The 22,607-nt window shown below is 40.9% G+C and overlaps 1 long non-coding RNA gene across 1 annotated transcript in view; it reads left to right on the top strand.

Moving 5' to 3' along the window:
• The window catches only part of LOC131517239 (uncharacterized), a 289,644-nt gene that overhangs the window by 124,555 nt on the left and 142,482 nt on the right, over positions 1-22,607 (top strand). The window contains exons 3-4 of the long non-coding RNA XR_009264473.1: positions 17,041-17,109; positions 22,411-22,484. This is a non-coding gene — a long non-coding RNA (uncharacterized LOC131517239). The remainder of the gene's footprint in view (positions 1-17,040; positions 17,110-22,410; positions 22,485-22,607) is intronic.

Here is a 22,607-nt window from a genome sequence, read left to right as displayed (position 1 = left end):
GTGGGGGTGGCTGAGAGGATAAAATAAAACAGACCTATAGGGGATGTTCACCTACTCCAAGGAGGAGGAAAGGAAGGTATGAAAGAGACTTGAGTGGCATGAATACATTGCAACAATTACTAAACAATGTTCATCAAAAACAAGAAGTAAACTGATAAAGAAACAGAGGGGCACCTGGATGGTTCAGTTGGTTGAGCGTCCAACTCTTGATGTTGGCTCAGGTCATGATCCCAGGGTCATGGGATTGAGCCCCAGGTTGGGTTCTGAGCTGAGCATGGAGCCCGCTTGCGATTCTCTCTCTCTCTCCTTCTGCCTGTCTCCCCCACTCATGCTCTCTCTCTTTCTAAAATAAATGAAAAAAAAAAGATATAATTTTACATCCTTATCATTTATGCTGGTGGTACCTGCTACCTAGCACACACTCAATAATAACTTCCCACAAGTTGAATGACAGAAGAATTCCTGCTATAGACTCACCAGTATTTGAAATATAAAGGTTTTAGAAGAGGCTTCTTTATTTTCCCCTTTCCTATTTCTTAGGGTTGTTAATCTTGTGCCCCAACTTGAGTATGGAGCTTTGAGTTCCACCATTTATATTACAAACCATTAGAAAAATTATTTTTACACTCTCATGATATTTGTCTCAGTTACCTTTGATCAAATTGGATCAAGAAGTTAATATTAAAAAAACAAAAGCAATTTCCTTTCTAAGGTGGAGCAGCTCTAGAATGGCAGCTGTATATATATCGCTAGGCTGAACACCAGATTTGGAAGAAAGAACTCGGCTGAACCCTAAGTTAATTGAATGAATTCAAACTCATTAAAAATGTTTTAGGGGGTGCCTGGGTGGCTCAGTCGGTTGAGTGCCGACTTCGGCTCAGGTCACGATCTCGCGGTCCATGAGTTCGAGCCCCGCATCCGGCCCCTGTGCTGACAGCTCAGAGCCTGGAGCCTGTTTCAATTCTGTGTCTCCCTCTCTCTGACCCTCCCCCATTCATGCTCTGTCTCTCTCTGTCTCAAAAATAAATAAACGTTAAAAAAAAAAATAAAAAAAAATAAATAAAATAAAAATGTTTTAGGTTCTGCAAAAGCCAAAATGTCTTTTGCCTCAAGTGCTTTTTCCCTTGGCCTTTAAACTCTGGTGCAGTTTAGGAGAAATTCAATCTGTGTGTTTGTGATTCATTTACACTTAACTCATCCCTGTGTGGTTCCTTAAGAGCTAGTTTGGTGTTCAGTAATCTTTGGAGCCAATTTTTTTTTTCTTGGTACTTGGAAGGTGAATTTTGCACAGAGTAAATGAACTCAAACCCCCGAAGTTTCAGCATTAGCAAAAAGCTCAGAACCCGTAAAGTTCACAGGTTGGTTCCACACTCACCAAAAATGTGTCTTCCTCCTGTTCCTGTGGGTTTCATTCAAGTCCTTGCTTTGGACTTTGTAGAAGTTCTCATATCCATGTCCCTGGATTGATATTTGGCTCTGCATTCTTGCATATCTCCCTTTCCCCTCCAGAAACAGGAGATTCTTGCTCTCAAAGGCTCTGACTCTACCATTACATTCTTTAATTCAGAATTAAAATTTTCCCTTTCCATGCCTCATCTGCCAAGAGCAGAAATCCTTCATCCCAAACATACTTTCCTTCCATCTTTAAATATGTTTAATTTTACTCTAGAAGGAGGCCAAAATTCAGCTCTCCAACCCCCTACCCCCGCCTCTTCCTGATATGCCCTTGTACTTAGAAATTCTTATTTTCTTTCTCAATATAGGAGTTTTTCCCCCACCGTGATCTTCCTAATTCTAAACAATTAATCTGAATTTTGTAGGTAATTAGGTATTGGATGTATGCTTTTCCTCCAGGGGTCAACAGGCACAATGCCTATTTTGCATTACTTTTGTATGAGATATGGTGGGTTGATATCTCAGTTGCCATCGTTCCCTTTTCCTTATGGGCAAAGCCTTGATTTGGGGGTCCACCTTTCTCTTAAGGGACTTAGAAGAGAATCTTGATTAGTCTAAACCAATCATGGTGATCCTATTCTTCTGGCTAGAGATTGGTTTAGAAAGGGATTAGACTCCAATGCTGGCCAAAGGGACCTCAGGGCTAAGTCTGCTGGGGCTTCTGGGATGATGAATTTCCTCACTCTTAAAAGGGGACCGCCTGGGAAACAGCCTCTCCTTCTTCTGTTGTCTCCTATTGTTGTGCCTACATGTTGCCATAGCTAGGTGTGACACTTGGAACTGTGTCAGCCTTCCTGTGACCTGGGGAATACCAGTCACAGTATTCACACTGGGAATACCAGTGTGAGGACACCGTGGGCTTCAGAGTAGAAAGAAGACAAGAGTCCAGGACTTTGATGACATTATTAGATCACTGAATTTACCTGACCACTCTGTCTTAGGACATCTTATTATGTGACATAATAAAACTTCCTGTTCAAATAATTTTGGACTGGGGTTTCTGTTCCTTGGACCTAAAGACTTTCTAATGATTCGTTTACTTTCCTGAATGACATCCAAATCACCTCTACTTGTGAAAGTATTGGTAATTTCTCGGGATGCCAGCTGCTTCTCTACCCCTCCGTGTTCTTTTTCTGAGACTTAGCCACTTCTTTCCACCCACATTTTACCACAGCGGGGGTTGTTCTTTCCTTTCTCCTAACCCATCTATCTGAAATTTCTTTTTTGCCCCCAGAGCCACTAAATCAGTTCCTCCCTTTAAATCTTATCCCGCTGCAGACCCTTTCTCGTCAGCATTTGATTAGCTCCCTGTGATAGCTTGCATGAAGGATGTTCTATAAAAGTGAATTATGCTGTACTATGTTATACTGCTCCGCCCTGGGGCCCAGTAGGAATCATGGGAAACAGATGAGCACAGAGGTCAGAGGCACAGGCTGCAGAGGAAGCCTGCAGAGGGATGGCAACACTGTGACCCTCTCAGGGACACATGTAAAAGCTCCAGTAGTCTCCAGACTCTCTAAGGTATATGCTAGAAGTAAAACACTAGTTTATGTGACAGCCTGGGAGCCCCAGGGATGAACTGAGGAGTTTCATCACTATAGATCATAGAATTTTAAATAAGTGTGATATTCCAGAAGCTGAAATATTCTTTGAAAACAAAACACGCCGTAAAAGCCCAAGAATGAGATCTCCCTTGGATGTTTGCCAGGTTGATTGAGCCTTTGTTTCCAGTCTTCCCCTGACTCCAGGAGAGCCCCAGTGTGGGATTGGGGGCAAGTGAAGGAGTCCGGAAAAGTTGGTATGACCTTTAATTTGACCTGCAAGGATTTGCTTGAGAGGACCCTTCGAAGTGTCCGTAGAACACAAAGGTAGCACAAGGGTGACACATGGATTTGTGGGGAAAAAATTTGCAGGCTCTGATGGCGACTTATCCTTACACTGCTCTCTTCTGTGGCTCTTCCTGTTGCATGCTGTTTCAGCTAACTCTACTCTGCATTTTCTGACAGTATTTGCCTTTCCTACCTTTCCTCATTTGCTCACTTTGCTTCTTCTCCTGGAATGCTCAGCTCTGGCCATGTCCGTTTAGCTTCTCCTAGCCCTCTTACAAGCTTCAGACCACATGCCATTTCCTTGGCATGAATCTTCCCTGGTTCTCTCAAGAGGAAGCTTTGGAGTCATATTTGGCCTTGCATCTGTCTCCCCTGGACTATCTAGGGATGGACATTTTGAGTCTCAGCTTCCTCATACAATGACAAGGGCTAATACTATTTCTGGACTGTGGTGAGAATCTGTGCCTGGCACATACAGGGGCTCAAAAATTTTATTGTATTTTCTTCTGTTCTAGTCTTCACTCAAAGTGATTTTTCTTCTTTTGTACCTCCCCCTGCAACTTATTTGAAACTCTGCTTAAAATTGCATTTTTAAAAATTTATTTGTTTATAAGATGCCTGTCTATATTCAGGAGTTATTTGTTGGCTATATATTTTATGGATGAGAAGTGAGATGGAGAGTCAAGATGGTTGAGAGTGGAGACGGGAAGGCCAGAGTTATTCTGGCATTTATTTTCCCTTGAGTCATTCCATTTTAACTTTATCTGTTCCTTTAAGCCAGGCTGCCATTCACATGCATGTGACCAGACCTGCTAGGAGAATCTTTTGGGCACCTGATCTTTACACAATAAACTTTCTGAACTCGACTACCTCGAACCCTACTTTCCCCCCTTCTCTTCCTTCACTCTCCTGAATTTTTTTCTTCTTCCTGGCCTGGAGCCAGCCCTGTGGTCTTGTGTTGTATTCCACATTTTTGGTTTGATCCCCACATGATCTCTCAAACATTGTTATGTATTTTTACCCAGACTCTGCCTCTTGCCTCCAGGACTCTAATGGTCTAGCCTGGTCCTGACTGAGCCTGTGGAACCTGACCCTGATACAAGTCTCACTCCCTACAAGCCAACACCAGGGGCTAGAACCTTCCTTTTGGAATCATTGTAGGTACTTAAAAAATTACAAGTTCTTTAAGTTAATTAACAAGTTAACCTTGCTTTAGACCATGCCATAATTAGTGCCTGCCTCCCTGCTCCATTTTTTCAGAATGGACATTTTTTTTTAAGTTTATTTATTTATTTTTTGGAAGAGAGAGAGAGAGAGCACACGTGTGCACCAGGGAGGGGCAGAGAGAGAGGGGCAGAGAGAATCCTAAGCAGACTCTATGCTGCCAGCCGTGAGCCCATCGTGGGTCTTGATCTCATGAACTGAGAGATCATGACCTGAGCTGACATCAAGAGTCAGATGCTTAACCAACTGAGCCACCCAAGTGACCCTGGAATGGACATTTTTGAAATAAATATATTATTTCCCACTTATCTCAACCTTTCCCTGAAGTGTGATTTTATTTTATGAAGTTTAGGAAGGTAAAAAGATTAAGATACAAGGTTTTGATAATTGCGTCACTATTTTTTTTTTTTTTTTTTTTTTTTGTCATCTGAGACCATTTTGATGGCATCATGTTGCTATTTTGCTTTTTTCACTAGATTCTTGATTGTAGAAATCAGGCCTTTCTGTTCTAGGTTTAGGCAAAGATGAGCTTTGACCTCCCAGTTTCTCTTTTGGTAGGGTCTATCAAGGCCAAGTGAGAGAGATGGCATGCTGTTTATCATGATATTGGGTCTTTGAAGACACACGCTCACACACACACACACACACACACACACACACACACACTCTAGATGATGTGGGTTAGAGCCAATAAGGAAAGCAGATTTGGGAACTTAATTACTCATGATATTGGTTCAGTATGAATTCAAAGTAAATTTTGGGAGGCTTAATTCTTCTAGTGTTATAGTCCCAGGTCACTTGTCCCAAATATATATAACTTAAAAACCTCTATGACTAAATCTCAGTGGTGCTTCCTTTTTTGGTTTCTCTGATTAAAAATGTGAAGTGAAGTTTCAGGCAATGATTTCTGTTACCAGAATTATCTGAAGGTTGATTTTGTTAGCAGATTCTTCTCCTCTCAATATGTTGCCCTTTTCTATCTCCTTGGGTATGATCCTGCTTGGATAGAATCAAAGAAAAACTACTCAATGGGAAGTTTCAGACTCTATCTAAACTTCTGAGGTATTATTTTGCTAGAACTTCCATGAAAATATTATGCTGGCTCCCTTCCTAATGGGCCACAAAGGCTTTTTCTCTCCTCTCTCGCTTTCTTCCTAGCCACCTGTGGGTATGGATGAAGTGGCAGAAACAGCAATCGCTCAAACTTCCCTTGCCTTTGCTCCCACCTAATGGTGCAAGGGCCTGGGTTCCCAGTTCCCAGCAATATTCCCCTCGGTATCTCTGGGAGTGCCCAAAGCAGATCTCGTATGTGCTCACAATCAAACTCTGCTCATCCTGTTAGGCAGTGCCATGGACCACTGGTCATCACCATCCTCTGACAAGTTCTGTGCTGCCCTGCTGGACATCATGTCTGCTACGGGGTGGGGTGGGGGACTTCTCCCACCTCTCCAGCCTCCGCAGGCTCCATGGACACCCCCGGTGCTCTCTCCCTCAGCACCTCTCTGGGGGATATCTGCTGAGCACTAGTGTCTCTCAGTGAAGCAGAGCAGTGAAGCCAGGGTGTTTCCCAACCTGTCAAATGTTTGGTTTTAAACCAGGGAAGAATCTCCCTCTATGGTGCACTCTGTTGAAGTGGGTCCTGAAGGGAGGGAGGATGCTGCTTATGGCATTTTTTTTTTTTTAAATGAGTGGTTCTTTGAATACTTATTCAGGATCCTTAAACCCAACAGATGTCTCGACCAGAAGACAAATTTAACTGACAGATATTATATTCTACCCAGAATTTCTACTGCTTTGATAGCAAAAGCTTCCTTTCTTGTTAGATCTTCCCATGCCTGGCTGGCTTCTTGATCTCACACTAATAAGCTTGTTGTCCACTCATCAGTTCTGCAGTGGATCAGGTCATTTTCGAGCACACGGAAAGCCTGACTCAAAATGACTTAAAGATGAGACAAAGTTCTTACTTCCCATAAGTAGAAGTCCAGTAGCCAGGGAGCTCCAGGGTTGGTAAATTCAAAGACCCAGATTCTTTCCATCTTCTTGCTCTGCTATCTTGTGCATGTCAGCTGTTTTCAGATGGTTTCCCTTCATGGTTGCGAGATAGTTACAGTTGCCAGACCTGGAGGAAGAAGAGGCTGCTTCCTCTTAGGTGCCTCTTTTTTCTCCTTCTTCCCTCCCTTCCTTCTTCCCTTCCTCCCTCCCTCCCTCCCTCCCTTCCTTCCGTCCTTCTTTTTTCCTCCTTTCCTTCTCTCTTTTTTTTCTTTCTTTCTCTAGCAAGGTAGCCTGTCTCAGACACCTTCCTCTCCTGTCAGCAGCCTTCTCTCATCTCATTGGCCAGATTTGCTGCAGCAAATGCTCACTGCTAAAACCACTTCCTAGCAAGGGGAATGGGATTAGCATGACTAGTTTAAGAAAGCACAAGGCTGTGTGTACTGTGTGGATTGCCCAAAGAAAATCTGGGGTTAGAAATTCTGGATAAGCAACTGACAAAATCTGCTACATTTGGGTGTGAGCAGATGTGATTGAATACTATACTTTACATAAGAACAAACCAAATAAACAAAAAAGATGCTCAGTCTTTCTGGTACTCAATGGTTATAGCTAACTTATAAATTACAGTAGGTGTCTTACTTGCAAGGAAACAGAGACCTTCAGGGCCTGAAAAGAAAGCATCCCACCTCCTGTGAGTCTTGTAAGGGGCTTAGCTCCAGGACAGGAAGCAGGGCACTCCGGAAGATCTGGGGGTGGTGGGTGGGGACCAGGATGTATGTGGAGGCTACCGGGCTCCTGGAGGCCTTGTAAACCTACCCCCCAGCCTTGGTGAGTGAGAGCCGGGTTTCTGTGGGGAGGGGATGGAAGCCAATGCACCACCAGAAGAGGAAATGCTAAGTGAGCAGAGCAGGAGTGGACTCTGAGGCCTGAGGTGGTTTTTATTATTTATTTTTGGTTTATTTTCAGGAAGCTCAGGGAATTCTTGTACTTGAAAGCAGTATTTCTTGTACTGGAAAACAACTTTCTAGGAAGAACTAAATATTTTTCAAGGCTTGATTCCCTCTTCCTTACCTGTGCGTGTCCACTCCAAGGAAAATGCTACTTTCTCCTTACCTCAAACTCCCACTTCCAATAGTTGACGGGCTTGAGAGACTAGATGTGAATTCTGTTTTCTATAAACTCACTAAAGAGTTTTGAGATGCACATGTATCTGAACATCTGAAGTTTGGCAGTTTATTGAAAGTAGGACATACTTACATGAAAAATCAGCCAACCAGCTGATACCCATGAGTTATTTTTTACTAGTCTTCTAAGAGCTCAGGGAGAATGGTGATTATGTTATAATTATGCTTTGGTACATAAAACAGTATGGGCTTTGATGTACAACAAACAAACCAGAAAATCAGATTTGAACCTTGGCTTTACCCTGTTCTCACCCAATGACATTTAGAGTGAATGAAATTTGAGACTCATTTGTATTCCTCATTTGTAAAGTGGGCATTATTAACACCTACTTCTCCCCATTGTCTCTAGTGTGTCCTCACTGTACAATATGTGGGCTCTTTTTCCTTCCCCACCAAATAAAATGTTCCCATATCTGAACATACAACAGGGGAAAGAACCCACTCAATTTATTGAACACTTGCAAAGAAATCTGTTATCTAAATATATCTAAATAATATAAATAAAAATAGATAAATTTTTATATATTGTATATGTATATTATATATTTTATATATATAAAAATATTTATATATTTTATATATAAAAAATTTTATATATTGTATATGTATATTACAGATACATATTTAGATGTATATCTAGATAACAGATATTTAGATATATATATTTAGATAACAGACATATATCTAATTAAATATTTTTTTATATATCCAATAACATAATTATATATTTTTATAGCTATCTAATTATATATTTATGTATGTATTTATATATGATATAAATATATGTGACATATATATTTATGACATATAATGACAAAATATATATAATGCATAATATAAATATTAACATGGAAGTTTTATGATTTATTATATCCTGAGTTTTAAATCATGGAGTCAGAATTTTACAGCTGAAAGAGTCTTATCCTTCTCCAAGCCATTCCTACCCTGCAACCATTGTGCTGTTTCTAAAACTCTGACCGTGACATTTCCCTGCTTTAACGCTTGAATGGATTCTTATTTTGTTCAGTAAAAATAGGAACCTATTACTCTTGTTTACTATTCTGGTAACCCCAGAACTTAGAAAAATGCCTGTCCCAGAGTAAGATAAATAAATAACTTCTGAAGAAATGAATAAAGTGCAAACTCCTTTTGGTTTGGACTTCTGATGATGGGTACCCCCCTTTCCTGTCCGTCTCCTCTACGTCCACTCCCAGATGCCTTTTTCACAAAGCAGACATATGAAGCAAGTTGTATGGTTCATAAGGAACCGTGAAACCCCTGCCAGGCCTTTGCCCTCACTGTTCTATCTGCCTAGGTCACTGCTCGGGCTCCACCCTCTGCATATGCACACTTTGCCTTTGGTTTTTTATGCCTCTGCTTTCCATGTCACTCACTCTACAGTGTACCCCTCTCCTGTACCCTGCAAATGAATTATGCGCTTCCACAACATCCTCTATTTACCTCTTTTTTAAGTTTATTTATTTATTTTGAGAGAGAGAGCCGGGGAGGGGCAGAGAGAGAGAGAGAGAGGGAGAGAGAGAATCCCAAGCAGGCTCCACACTGTCAGTGCAGAGCCCGACACTGGGCTTGAACTCATGAACTGTGGGATCGTGACCTGAGCCGAAGTCAAGAGTCAGATGCTCAACCAACTGAGCCACCCAGGCACCCCCCTCTCTACCTTTTTATAGCAGTTGTCACATTGTATTGAAATTGTTTGACCTCTTATCTGTCTCTTCCACTAGACTGTAAACAACCTGAGAGCCAGGACCGTGTATTGATAATCAATATTTACTGAATAAATAAATCTTCTAGTTCAACCCCTTTATTTTCTTCTTGAGGAAGCTGAGGGCCAGACAAGTTAGTGACCTACTTGATGCCACCAGTGTTTTGGCATCATGGAAGCTGGGCCCCGAGTTATTTCTCAGCTGTCCAGTGTTTTCTTGGCTGACTTGCTTTAATACTCAGCTAACATTGTTCTAGTAACTACAGAATAATTGTAATTTAACATTTGAAAAATGTGGAGAGGAACTCAAATAATTATATAATTAATTCAAAAGACAGATACAAAGCTTTTTTTTTTTTTAATCCTCTATTATTTTAAATTACCCACATCATTGTTTTCCTCTGTTCCCCTGGAACTGTTGAAAGAATGTGACATAATAGTGTGCTCACTGTCGGAGGCCCGGATTTCTGTATGACAGCCAGGATGTAACTTCATTCTGGCAAAATCTGATGTTATCGCTCAGGTTTTTGTTGCACTGAAGTTAGGACATCTTCTTCTGGGAGGATCTGGTGGAAAAAACATCCAGTTATCAGATCCCTCTCTTTAGCAGTGCCAACTAACAGGGCTCTCAATTAAAATGAGAACAAAGGAAACTCGGGATGGTTGGTAAAAAGAGCAGAGGCTTTGAAACCCCCAAACCCTGGTTGAATCCTACTTTACCACTCTGCAACCTTGGGCATAGTATTTTCTCTGAGCATTTGTTTCCTCATCTGTAAAATGGGGCTAACTGGGAAGATAATTTAAGGATTAGTCTGTGTAAGGAGCCCAGTCTGGTATCTGGCTATGAGCTCTATTGAAATACTACCCCAGTTCAGGTATTCCTGTGGGGCAGAGATTATCATAGTGCCTGACTTGAGAATCTGGTAGGTACTCAGTAATGCTGGATGATTGATGATTGCAAGAGAGATCTATTACTGCAGAATAGCTAAATTCTTGCTTCAAAGAATCTGAGGTTCTATGTCTCTTCCTGTCTGTTTTCTACTGGGATATGGGCTGGGATGTGTTTACTTATGTCTTTTAGACATAATCTTTATATATGTAGACTGCAGAAAGGACTGTGGTCTGGTTACGCTTGTTACAGTGATAGGGGAAGACAGATCTTTGCAAAAAGGGCTCACAGACTCTCCCTCAGCAGAATATGCATTTTGCCATCCTTGCTTGCTCAGACGACTGAATTGGATTCATCCAAAAAAAGAAAAGAAAAAGTAAAAAAAGAGAGAGAGAGGGAGAGAGAAAACTTCTATGAAGTGCACTGAGGAGTCATGTGCAAAACTCAGAAAAGTTCAGCTGAACATTGATTAGGAATCCACAGAGACCTTGAGAAAGTGGCTGTATAACCTTCGATGCTTTTCTTGAGATGTCTAGGTGTCCCTTAGGAAAAAGTATGAACACTGACTTGATTGCTTACTACTCCAACCAATACCACTTTCTCCTTAGGCTGGCACACACTGAATTCTGAATGTATGCTCTTAGCATTTAATTATGTACTATCTTGTACCTGTCCTTCAGAATGAGAATGTAAGCTTCCTGAGAGCAAGGACCAGGTCTGTATGTCGAGGCAATACTAGGACTTCTAAGGAGAGCAAAATACAATTGTTCATCAATTGTGTGAGTCACGGCATCTCCCCTGGTTTTTCAGCAACTTGAGAGCAGGTATTCTCCTCATATCTCAAATGGGTGAGAAAAAGACCCAAGCTCAAAGGCTTGAATTGGAATTACCACTAAAATCTTACCTCTTACCTTTTGGCAAACAGCTACTGGTCTAGGCTATTGCCTTGGCGGGATTTCCTTTGGGAGATGTAGAAGACATTATAATTTTAAGCCAAAAAATGTGAATTCTCATTTGTTTCTTCTCATTTTTAAAAATGAATGTGGAAAGGGAGACTTCTGATAAGCAATGAGACAAAGATATAATATCAGGTGGGGGAATGGGGTGCGGAAAACCAAAATCATCTAGCAAATGGATTGAAGCTAGCCAGAATTTCACTACATTTAAAAACCTGAGCCCAACAGAACACAAAGGGATGTGTGTCTTACTGTGTCTTTAGCGAAGGCCATTTAACACTGGGAAGTTTTCCAGCAGTGTATTTCAATAGCAGCAACCCTTCTTAAAACATTTGGGCCTTGCCATTTTGAAAATCAATACTGTTCAGTGTCTACTGAAGTTGCACATTTGTTCTCTGTAAAACGTATATGGGATGACCATATAAATTATCCTCCACACTGGGACATTTTTTTTTAAAGAGAAAGGGAGAGCCATTAATTGTACCATAGCAATAGGTATAAATTGGGACCATCCCAAGAATTCTGTGATGACAGAAAGTGATTTGTATAGTCTATTTACAGAAATGGTTGTTTTATATGTGTATGTGGGCTTAAAAGAATAGGTAATTAAGGTGTTTAACTCACCATGATGATGGAATTGAGCTGAATCATCTACACACTCTCAACTAACTAGTCCCTCTTGTAACTTAGGTCTTTGATTTGCTGATCTGCTGTACACATCAGCCCACTTCAACGCAAGGATCACAACTGGCCTGCTCAGAAATTGGACCCATAATCTTGCTCTCATCAGTTTAGTTCGTAACCAGCTGTAGATTGTGCGGGGCTCTATCAGTGGGTCATACACTCAGCTGCAAGATCAAAGCAAAAATGCAGAAGGTTCTGGGCTTTTTTGTAAGGACCCAGATTCTAGTCCTGTCTTTATCAGTAACTAACTGTGATTTTTGGCAAGTCACGTAACCTCTCTGTGTTTTGGTTTCCTTATCTCTAAAATGGGGGTAATAGTATCTGATGTGCAGACCTCAAAGGTTTGTTGGGAGGATCCAGTGAGGTGACGTATGCGGAAGCCTTCTGGAAAGTGCTATACATATGTGAAGTGTTATCATTATAGGAGAGAAGGGGAATATGAGATGTGAGGGGAAAACAGGGCTTTTAACTCTAGCTGGCCTTGTAGATTAGGCTTGTGCAAACAAATGATGAAAATAAGGCCACGGGAGAGGCATTATATTCTCTTTTATGAATAGGGCTAGGGAGGGAGAGAAAAGTGAGGCCAGAGAAAGTAGCCAGTGAGACTCAGGGAATATAGGGAGGGGTAGCTTATATATGGTTGCCCCATATCACTGTTTTCCCCACAGCCCGGCAAGACCTCATCAAAAATGAACATGTTAGAGAAGAAGAAATGTTAGACAACTGGGTTCCCAGGCTGTGAGGGCACATTCTCTCATTCTTGATTGAGAGGGTTGGCTTTATTTTGCAATCCAGTAGGAATCAGGATTTCATACTTACCTTTTTTCTTTTGTTGACTTTTGGTCAAGATTCAACAAAATCATTTATGTAAAATTGCTTTATGCACTATAAATTATAGTATAAAGTCATGATGTGGGATGAGTCTATTGATACCAGTTATTATTTTTATTAAATTTTTTTATGTTTATTTATTTTTGACAGAGAGAGAGACAGAGCCTGAGCAGGGGAGGGGCAGAGAGAGAGAGGGAGACACAGAATCTGAAGCAGGCTCCAGGCTCTGAGCTGTCAGCACAGAGCCCGATGCGGGGCTCGAACCCACAGACCAAAAGATCATGACCTGAGCCGAAGTCGGACACTCAACCGACTGAGCCACCCAGGCGCCCCGATACCAGTTATTATTATAGTAAGAGCCATGTTTTTTTTTTTCTTCAAAGTGATAATTTTTTTAAAAACAGAAAAAGTCAAATGTGTTTATAAAAATTAAATGGAAGCATAATGAAGGAAATAAAAATCCCACATCATCCTACTACAGTGAACAGTATTTTGGTGACTGGTCTTTCAGACTTTTTTGGCATTTGTGTAACATTTTTTTTTAAATGTTTATTTATTTTTGAGAAAGAGAGAGACAGAGACAGAGCACGAGTGGGGGAGGGGCAGAGAGATTGAAGAAGACAGAATCTGAAGCAGGCTCCAGGCTCTGAGCTGTCAGCACAGAGCCCAACTCAGGGCTCGAACCCACAAACCATGAGATCATGACCCGAGCCGAAGCCGGACGCTCAACCAACTGAGCCACCCAGGTGCCCCTTGTGTAACATTTTTTAAAAAACCAAAACAGGATCTTTATTTTGTCATTCATTCTGTAATTTGTTCATGATTATTTATATGTTGGTAGACAGAATGCTAATAAGATAAACACTGTGCCTTCTTTTTCTGTGGTTACACTTTGCTGGGGGAAGACAGACGAATAAATAAATGATTGTAATATAATGTGAAGCACGCTATAATGGCGGAGGAACAGGTGCTCTGTAGGACCATCTGTCCCAGGGCCAGGGAGTCAGGAGAGACTATTTTAGAGATAGCCTTAAAGTTAGGAAGGGATATTTAAGTCGAGACTGGAAAGATGACCAGAGTTAGCCAGACTGCAGTGGATGTTGTGGTACATCATCTAGGTACCTCCCTGGGATGGGACACTCATTCCCCTGCTGGCAATAAGGTTGTTTTTTGATGACTCTTACCTTAGTTCTTCCCCTAAAAATTGCCCTTTGCTGAAGGAAGCCTCCTTGCTCAAGGTTATCTCCATCTCCAGGGGCAACTGGGGTAAAAAGTTAAACTTTTTTTTTTTTTTTTTAAATAATATAGTGTTATTTTTATTTTAAAGTTTCTATTTATTTATTTTGAGAGAAAGAAAGAGGGGGCATGAGTGGCACAGGAGCAGAGAGAGGGAGAGATAATCCCAAGCAGGCTCTGCACTGTCAGCACAGAGCCCAACGTGGGGCTTGAACCCACAAACCGTGAGATCATGATCTGAGCTGAAGAGTCGGACACTTAACCAACTGAGCCACCCAGGTCCTCAAAGGTCAAGCTTCTTGCCTAATGCAGACATCTCTGAAGGTCCATCTCAGTTCCAGAGCTCCTCTTAGGATCAGTGGAGGCCTCAGATGAACCTGTATTGCAGTTCAGTTTTTCCTTCTGCTCAATCCTGCATCCCTCCCTCTTCAGAGGTATTGTTCCTAAGAGCATTTCCCAGTAAAAACCCTCCACACAAATAAACCCTCCACTTGACACAGGTAAAGAGTGGTAGTGATGGTGTGGAATGCAGGGAAGGTGTTGCTAAAGATGGTCCAGCATGTTTAAGGCCTAGAGGTGTTGGAGGAGTTAAATGTTTTTTTTACAAAGACTGCAGACAAGCAAGTGAAGTCAGTGAAGAGACATGATTCCAAGGAGGCAGCCAAGCTCTTGCAGCCACATCAAGGAGACGGGGAGATTGGACTCTGTCCCAAGGCCATTGGGAAGCCCTACAAGGTAGTAAATCACAAAAGAGACATGATCTGATTTTCAAATTTGTGTTTTAGAAAGATCATTTTGGCTGCAGTGTGGCACCATCAATTAAAACTCTCATCATCGATCACTGTATTTTTTATTAGAATATCAGAGTGATTTGTGACCTCCTTCTGCACTCTGCATCTTTACAGAATGAAGGGCAAATCATATGTCCCCCCAGGAAAGTCAGTAAGGAGCACTGGTAGTAAAGCAGTATTGTGGGACGTTTCAAACTCTGAAGGGATTCAATCATAGTTCTTGAATCTTTTTTTTTTTTTTTTTTTTTAAACCCGATTCTCGCTGTTTACAGTTGAACACCAACTACATGCCAGAATGCACTGTGCTATTATTGGTGTGGAGGACCAAGGACAAAGGCCCCAATCAGGAGGCCATGGCTGTCTTGTTCATTGATCCACCACTGCAGTGCCTGGCAAACAGTGAATGCTCAATAAATGAATAAGTGGAGACAAGGGGAAATTACTTGGTCTTTGTGACTGCAAAATGAGAACAATAGTAGTGTCCATCCCTCGAGGTTGTTGTGAGCAGTAAATAAGATAATGTAGGTAAAACACCTACTTTAGATGCTTAACATTTACTGTAAATCATATTTACTTGTACTTCCAAGATTGTTTGCTATTCTCAGTATTAATAGAAAATAAGACCTTAAAAAATGACAGCCAAACTTCTTATATCTATTTCTCTGTTGTCCTCTGGATCCTATAAATATCACTGCAAGAGAAAAATATGATTTATAAACCGGGTTAAAGATTTATTCATTCATTTTACTCAGCAGATATTTTATGAGGGCATCCAAAGTGCCAAGCATGAGTTTTAGGCAGTGGTGAACAGAACAGGCACAGTCCCTATTTTCATGGAGTTTATAATCTAGAAGGAAGACACTAAACAAAGAAAATCTCATTATATTGTAATCAAAACAATCTGTCATTAAAGAGAATAATAGAAACTAATTTATTATTTTATTTTATTTTTATTTTTGAGAAAGAGAGAGAGAGAGAGATAGCTGGGGAGAATTCCAAAGGGAGAGAGAGAGAGAGAGAGAGAGAGAGAGAGAGAGAGAGAGAGAGAGAGAGACAGGGAATCTCAAGCAAGCTCCATGCTCAGTGGGGAGCCCTACATGGGAATCGATCCCACAACCCTGGGAGCATGACCTGAGTTGAAATCAAGAGTTGGACACTCAACCCAATGAGCCACCCAGGCATTCTAGAAGCTAATTTAATAATAGAAAGGTAAGTCTTCTCTGAAGAAGTGACTTTTAATCTGGGAACTAAGAGTGGGTTTTTTTTGTTTTGTTTTTTTTTTTTTTGAGAATAGGAGATAAAGCATTCTATGCAGCAGGAAAATCCTCTTCAAAGACCCCAGGGTAGAAAAAAATTTTGGCCCCTTGGAAGGATGGAGAGAAAGCCAGTGTGGCAGAGTGGAGGGAGATGAAACTGGAAAGGAGGCAAGGCAGATCTTGAGGGACGTTTCATTGTTACATGGTCTTCTTTTATATAGACTAAAAGATACATAAACTACCTGAAATCTGACTGCTCTCTGGGATTATCAGAACAGTCCACGATGCCTGTGAAATAGGAGGGCAGATTAACTGTGTTGTGAACATTTTTAAGCCTTGGGAAAAGTTGTTTATTTTCTACCTTCTGGGCATCATGATAATCGAAAAAGCGTGTAACAAAGGAACCTTGCTGTTTATTGGGAATGATTATGTATTTGCAGATATACATTGCTTATATTTCTACCTACATTTCTACCCCTATCCAAGTAGAACTATTAGAAAGCCTTTTTTTCTCCCCTTCCTCTTCTAACTTTTTTTCTTGGATGTGGTTCTTCCAGTGGAAACAATCAGTGGGAGTAGGGAACAATTTAGAACAGAGATGCTGCTGTGGTTTCCCAGGAGAGGTAGGAGAATTTTGGGTGTCATAAGTGTTTGGGTAGTGGCTTATGCACTGAATTTGCTCAGAGAGGCCTCCATTTTCCCCTCTTAGTGATTAGAACAACCTGTGTTCTGGAATACAGTATTTAAACAGCAAGACTGGCATTGCTATCTTCCAGGATGGTGGAGGCTTAATTAACATTTGAAAATGCTTTGAGATCTTTGGATAAAAGTGTTCTGGAAGCATGCAGTGTTATTATCTTTGGAGTGATACAGGTCATGTGACACAGGAAGTGGCTTTGAAGGAAAAGAAAACCTTTCATCAGGCAAACTCCTTCGGGTGGTTTGAGCCTGTTTTGAGTGACTCAACATGCCCGTGTCATCTCTCTCTAGACCATGAATGAAAGGAATAACTTGGCCTACAGCTTAGCAACTGCCACCGTCATTAACTGCAAGAATTAGGTAAGCTTGCACGTTAAACATTTTATGAATTATGCAGAATCTTAAAGCATTTAAAGCAGCTGTCCCTTAACAAGCATTGAATAAATATTAGCTGTTACTATTATTGTTGTCTTCATGAATACAGTTTAAGATGTCTGCACTTGTTTTCTCTGAACTTAATGCCTCTTAACCAAAGAGTTCAATATTTTTCAGTGATAAACTAACCTAAATTTCATTTTAAAGACTTGATAAAGAGCAAAATAAATGTAAATCATTAGGCTTGAGGTCCCAATGTGAGATCTACAGATAAGTCACCTTCAGTGCTTAAGACCCTTCCTGGGAGGTAAAATTAGCTTAATGTTGGATACTTAGTCCTTCCTTTTCCAACAAGAAGGACTCAAAATAGAAATTGGGTTTTCTCGCTTCTACTTCCCTGATGGTTCCTTGGGGTCTTCACTGGACAGGATTTCAAGAACATTTCAGAGTAGTTGCAATTTATTTGAGGGTAGCAGTGCAGAAAGATTTCATCCTGTTCCTTCCACTAGTTTTTATATCTTCATAATACTTCCTGGAAATGTGTAAGTCAGGACTAGGGTGGGGAGTGGAGAATAGGAATATGGTTCACTTGAGAAAAGTGTATTTTTGAGCAATACATATGCCCAACCAGACTTGCCCACGTGTATTTGTTAATTTTGCTGGCTAGCTCACCAGAGGTTTATTTATTATTTTTTTTAAATATACACCTGCTTCAAATGTAATATTCTGAACAAGAAAAGGTGTATTGGGAAGTGGCACAGGAGTGAGAGAGAGAGAAAGGAAATAGCGTACATCAAGGGCTATAAACAAGACAGAAAAGGTCAAGGTCGCAGCAGGGGCCCCAGGGCATGCTGGGAAGATGGGTGGTCAGGGGCCTGTCGGGATAGAGGTCGCCCAAGGCATGCTGGGAAGGATTCCAGGGCCTTCGGCGGCTCCTGTCGGTGGAGAGGTGTCATTTAGACGCGGGCCCGCGGTACAGTTGGGGGTCAAGCACCAAGCCGACCTAATTAAAAGCTCATTACACCAGAGTATTCCCGTTAAGAGTGGGACCCACGTGCAAATCCATCGGTACAGGAGCGCTTTCTGCCTCGGATTTGGGAATTCCAGCCCCAGCCCCAGCCCCAGCCCCAGGGCCTGGGAACGATGGCCAGTTAAAGTGACTTTCCCGTCTGTGACCATCAGGTACAGTTTCTTTCAGGATTGTTTCACACTGCAGTAAATTAGTTTTATCCGCTCTGAAACATTTTAACAAAGAAAGCTCTCTGGTCATCACATGGGTAAAATAACAAGAGATAAAAGAACGTGTACTTCACCTAATCAGAAACAAATAACTAAATCTGCCTGAAAATGCAGCCGTTCCTGTCCCGTCCTCCTTTCCACTTATCTTTCACTGATGGGATTCTGAAATGACCATTCCACAGGCAGACCGGTGGTTCTCTCCTTGTTTTTTATATAATTGTTGCCGACCTTGACAGAAGATCTCAAAACTTAAGTATTAAGTTGGTAAATGATACTATTGTTTGGGAGGTGGGGTAGGAATGGGGTGGGAGCAGAGGGTTTATCTAACGAGAGAAAAAAAAAAAAAAGTAAAATGCACCCTAACCAGGCTCAAATGAACTGAAATGGATCAAAGTAAACAGAGACATCTAAAAGCTTTTGTAAGTTAAAAGTGGCTATCTGTTGCAGGTCTTGCCTCATTAACTGCTGATTGAAGCTCTGCTTGGCCCTCTGGGATACCTAACACCCCAGGCCTATCACCCGATGAACCCCCGGTTAGGTGCTTTTTGCCTTTGCCTGTGTTGCTTTGCCCAGCTCCTTGACCTCAACCTTCTTACAACAAAATGAGTCAAGGTTTGTCCTTGAGAATCTTGCCGGGAATTTCTCTTCTCCCCAGTGAGGAATTCCCAGAAAAGAGAAATGGAAGGCACTGTTGTGGTATCTAGGGAGATCTGTGTTCTGAAAAGTAGCCGCGCAGCTCGGGTGTTTCGAATAAAGCCTCTGCACAAGGGTATGTAGGGGAAAGAGTCCGCAGTTCGTTTTTCCCTTGGGTGTTGGCCTCATTTCCATATGGGAATGGTGAAAGGTGCCGATTAGGCCAAATGCTTTAAGATACAGATATCTCTTGGCTCCCATGGTCCCAGCCCTTCACCAGGCCATTCAGCTGGGACAGGGAGCTGAAACAGAGAGGGCTGTCTAGGGGAGGAAGACAGAATAGTAGTGGGGGTGGGTTTGGGGGGCGGGGAGGGAGGAGCAGGGCTCTTTGAGTAGGACCAGATAGGTCTCTGTGTAGAGTAATATTACAGCTCTTTCTCTCATAAACAAGCTGCATGCCTGCTTCTAAAGACCCATCTGGCATAGCTTTGAGAATGGCAATAATTACAAGCTGATGATGGACATGGAAAAAAAGCCCTGCTGAGCTAACTCATAAGGAAGTACAGGCCAGGACTGCAGGGAAATTACAGGCTGAAAACCTTTCTAGTTTAGGCCTTTTGGTGTTCTTAATCACAGACTTTAAATGTTGTAATAAACACTGTTGCATTTTATTGACCAACTCCCATGACAGGCAAATCTTTTTCATTTTATTTTATTTTGACCATTTGCTCTTTGGAAAGCTGCTTAGCAGTGTCTGTCTAGGCCATGCCAATAGGCCTTTGGTTTTTCTGCTTGTAGGAAAATTAGGTAAACAGGGGTGACTTTACTTAGTTAATAGAAATTTGCAAAATTTTTTTCTTAAATTGCTCTCTGCATTTTATGATTCAGATGGACTCTCAGGCTCAATGCTAAACCTGTAGCTATGTAAGATGTGGCCTGGCTGTCTCCAGCAAGAAGATAAAAGAACAAACTTGGAAAGAATAATCCATGACTTTGTGCCATCAAATAGATGTTTATAATATAGGCAACAAGTGATAGTCCAAGTTAAAAACTATACTGTTACATTAGTGGAATCTTAGGTTCTGGCCTTGTTTATGGAGATGATCCTTATTTCAGGGATGAACTTGATATTGAAAGGATGATTCTTCTCAAAGCTTTGGATCCTAATATACAGGTGCCTCTGAGACATTTTGTTGTTGCAGACTTTTTAGACCATTTAACAGCACAAATGCTTTTAGGAAGTCTTCCTAGAAAAAATAAAATAGAAACACTGGAAATTTTCTTTCCTCTGAAACATTATTAACCTCAAAATCTGTAACTTAAATGTCATGGCAAAATTAGTCTTGAATATAACACATTACCAGTTGCTGTAATAATGGAATTTTGATACCTCGTGTAGGTTTTGTTCTACTTCAACAAATGTTACCGTTTCCATGAAAAGAATTTAATCTTCATTTTATACATTTTAAAAATCTGATGTTAGAAAGGTTGAGTAATGTTATGAGTCGGGCTTTTTTGTGTGTGATATAATTAACTTATGCACATAGATCTTTGTTCAAAAGATACCTTTAAGGATTTTACAGGGAAGCATGTAAAGTTCATTATTCTTTAAGCACTAGATACTGCTTTAATAACTTATTTTCAGGTCCTTCCCTTCTTTGCCACAATTTCTCATTTATATTCCTTCAAGACTTGTATTTTATTCCTTGTGTTTTGCATACAGCCCTGGCTATCCCAGATGGATTATTTAGTTCTGTCCTTTTGCATTTGATTACTTGTTCAAGGACATAAAGTTTTGGGGTCTATGAAGTTCAAGCAATAAAATGGTTGTGCAATGGAAATTTACCAATAAAAAGTCAATTTCTTATCCTTTCTTTGCCTTTCATAAGCATTGCTTTACCTGAAGCTCCCTTGTCAATGAGAAATTATTTCTTTATTTCTGTCTCTTTTCCATATAGAGGGTGGAATTGTTCCTAACAAAAGAAGCATGAATTGGTGGAAACTATATATTAAATGCAAGACTATTTGTCTAGTTTTCATTAGGTTGCTGAGTGAAGAGCCTCAACTCCTCTCTTTTCCCAAGGTACTCAGATATCCATGAAGTCCCCCTCATCTCACGCTATCGTTTCTCTCACTGGGCACAAACCGACTTTAAAGAATTCAACACTTGCTGGTCTTTAGAGAACTGTCAGCAATGACAGCAACCAGGGATGCTGACATGTCTTATTGTTTACAAAGGATGAGCACAACAAGGCCCCTCGGATGACTTGATAAGCCCTGCAATTTCTCCCTCCAGCTGGCCTCTGGACCAGCTGCGTTTTCGTGGCCATCTAAAGACACAAGTATCAAAACTTGATCTAAACACCACAAGTCAGCAAACAGCAGTAAAGATAAACGAGGGCTGCTCAAGGTCACTTTGTAAACAGTGAAAACGAAAGAGAAACAAGAGTATCTTGGTCCGAGATGCCTTATATGCGTATAGTTTTCTTCTGTACTGAAAGTTTGATGAGAAAACATCCTGGACTAGTAAGTTCACGGACAATTATCATGGTCTTGAGTATTTAGACTCTTTTTCTCACTTCTGCATTCCTCCATACCTCTAGAAGCACCAGCCAATGTTATACATAAATTAAGTTCAACTTTTTTTTTTGTTATTCTGTTTTGTTTTGAAATATTCTGAACATACTCTTTTCTACTTAAGGAATCATGCAATGTCTTGGAAATTGTACCAGTGCGCGTGCTTTTCCTCATTCCTACTTTGTAAAGAGGAACTTCTATATCAGGAAGGGAACCTTTCCTCCTTTCCTCCTTTCCTCCTTTCCTTGTGCTGTCTTTGAGCAAAGAGAGGAAGAAAGGAAAGCTTCACGTATTTATGTTGCCCCAGGGTCAATGCTTTTGTTAAATGACATATATCATAACTTTACCAACTTCGTGGAGCTTGGGGTATTGTCTTCCTTAACTTTGGAATTGAGACAATGCTATTATCTTGTGAAGATGCCAGACTGTTCCTAGAAAGAGCTGTTTCAAGGTACTTGGAGAAAAGAGTTTTACAATAGGCTTTATTTCCCATCTCTCTTTTTTGCAGAAAGGCCATTATTGAAAATAGTGTATGTCACAGTTGATTAGAGCAAAGCACCGTCTTAATTTTAGTAATGTCAAGGTCATATCATAAACACTGTAGTTTTGTCAACTTAATGTTGACAGTCATAGAAAGAGATTTAATCTTGATTATGAGGCAAAATCTTCTTGGTCTCTGCCAACAATCTCAACTCTTTCTGGACAGTTTTCACAACATAGATGCCTAATTTTTACCAAAGTATCTGTCTGTAGGATTGGCTGCACTTTTGGTAAGTCACTGCTTCATAAGCTACCGAGTCTCAGAATTCAAGTAAAGTGACTATTCCCTTTTTACAGATGGTGAAACTGAAGTTCTGCTCTGTGGGATACGGTATGAGTGGCGCCGTGAACTCAGGGCTGGGTGCCTCCAGGTAAGTTTCTTTTTAACTTTGCCGCTTTCTCCCAGGCACCCAGTCTAAAGGTGAAGGCTCAGTTTTAAATGGGCATTCAGAACAGAATGCCCATTGGTCAGTACTCCAACAGTGGTAAGCAGC

The sequence above is a fragment of the Neofelis nebulosa genome, chromosome 7 (genome assembly GCF_028018385.1).
Source record: "Neofelis nebulosa isolate mNeoNeb1 chromosome 7, mNeoNeb1.pri, whole genome shotgun sequence".
NCBI classification, from domain to species: Eukaryota; Metazoa; Chordata; class Mammalia; order Carnivora; family Felidae; genus Neofelis; species Neofelis nebulosa.
Note: the sequence above shows the minus strand (reverse complement) of the source record. Positions and strands in the feature narration are given on the sequence as shown.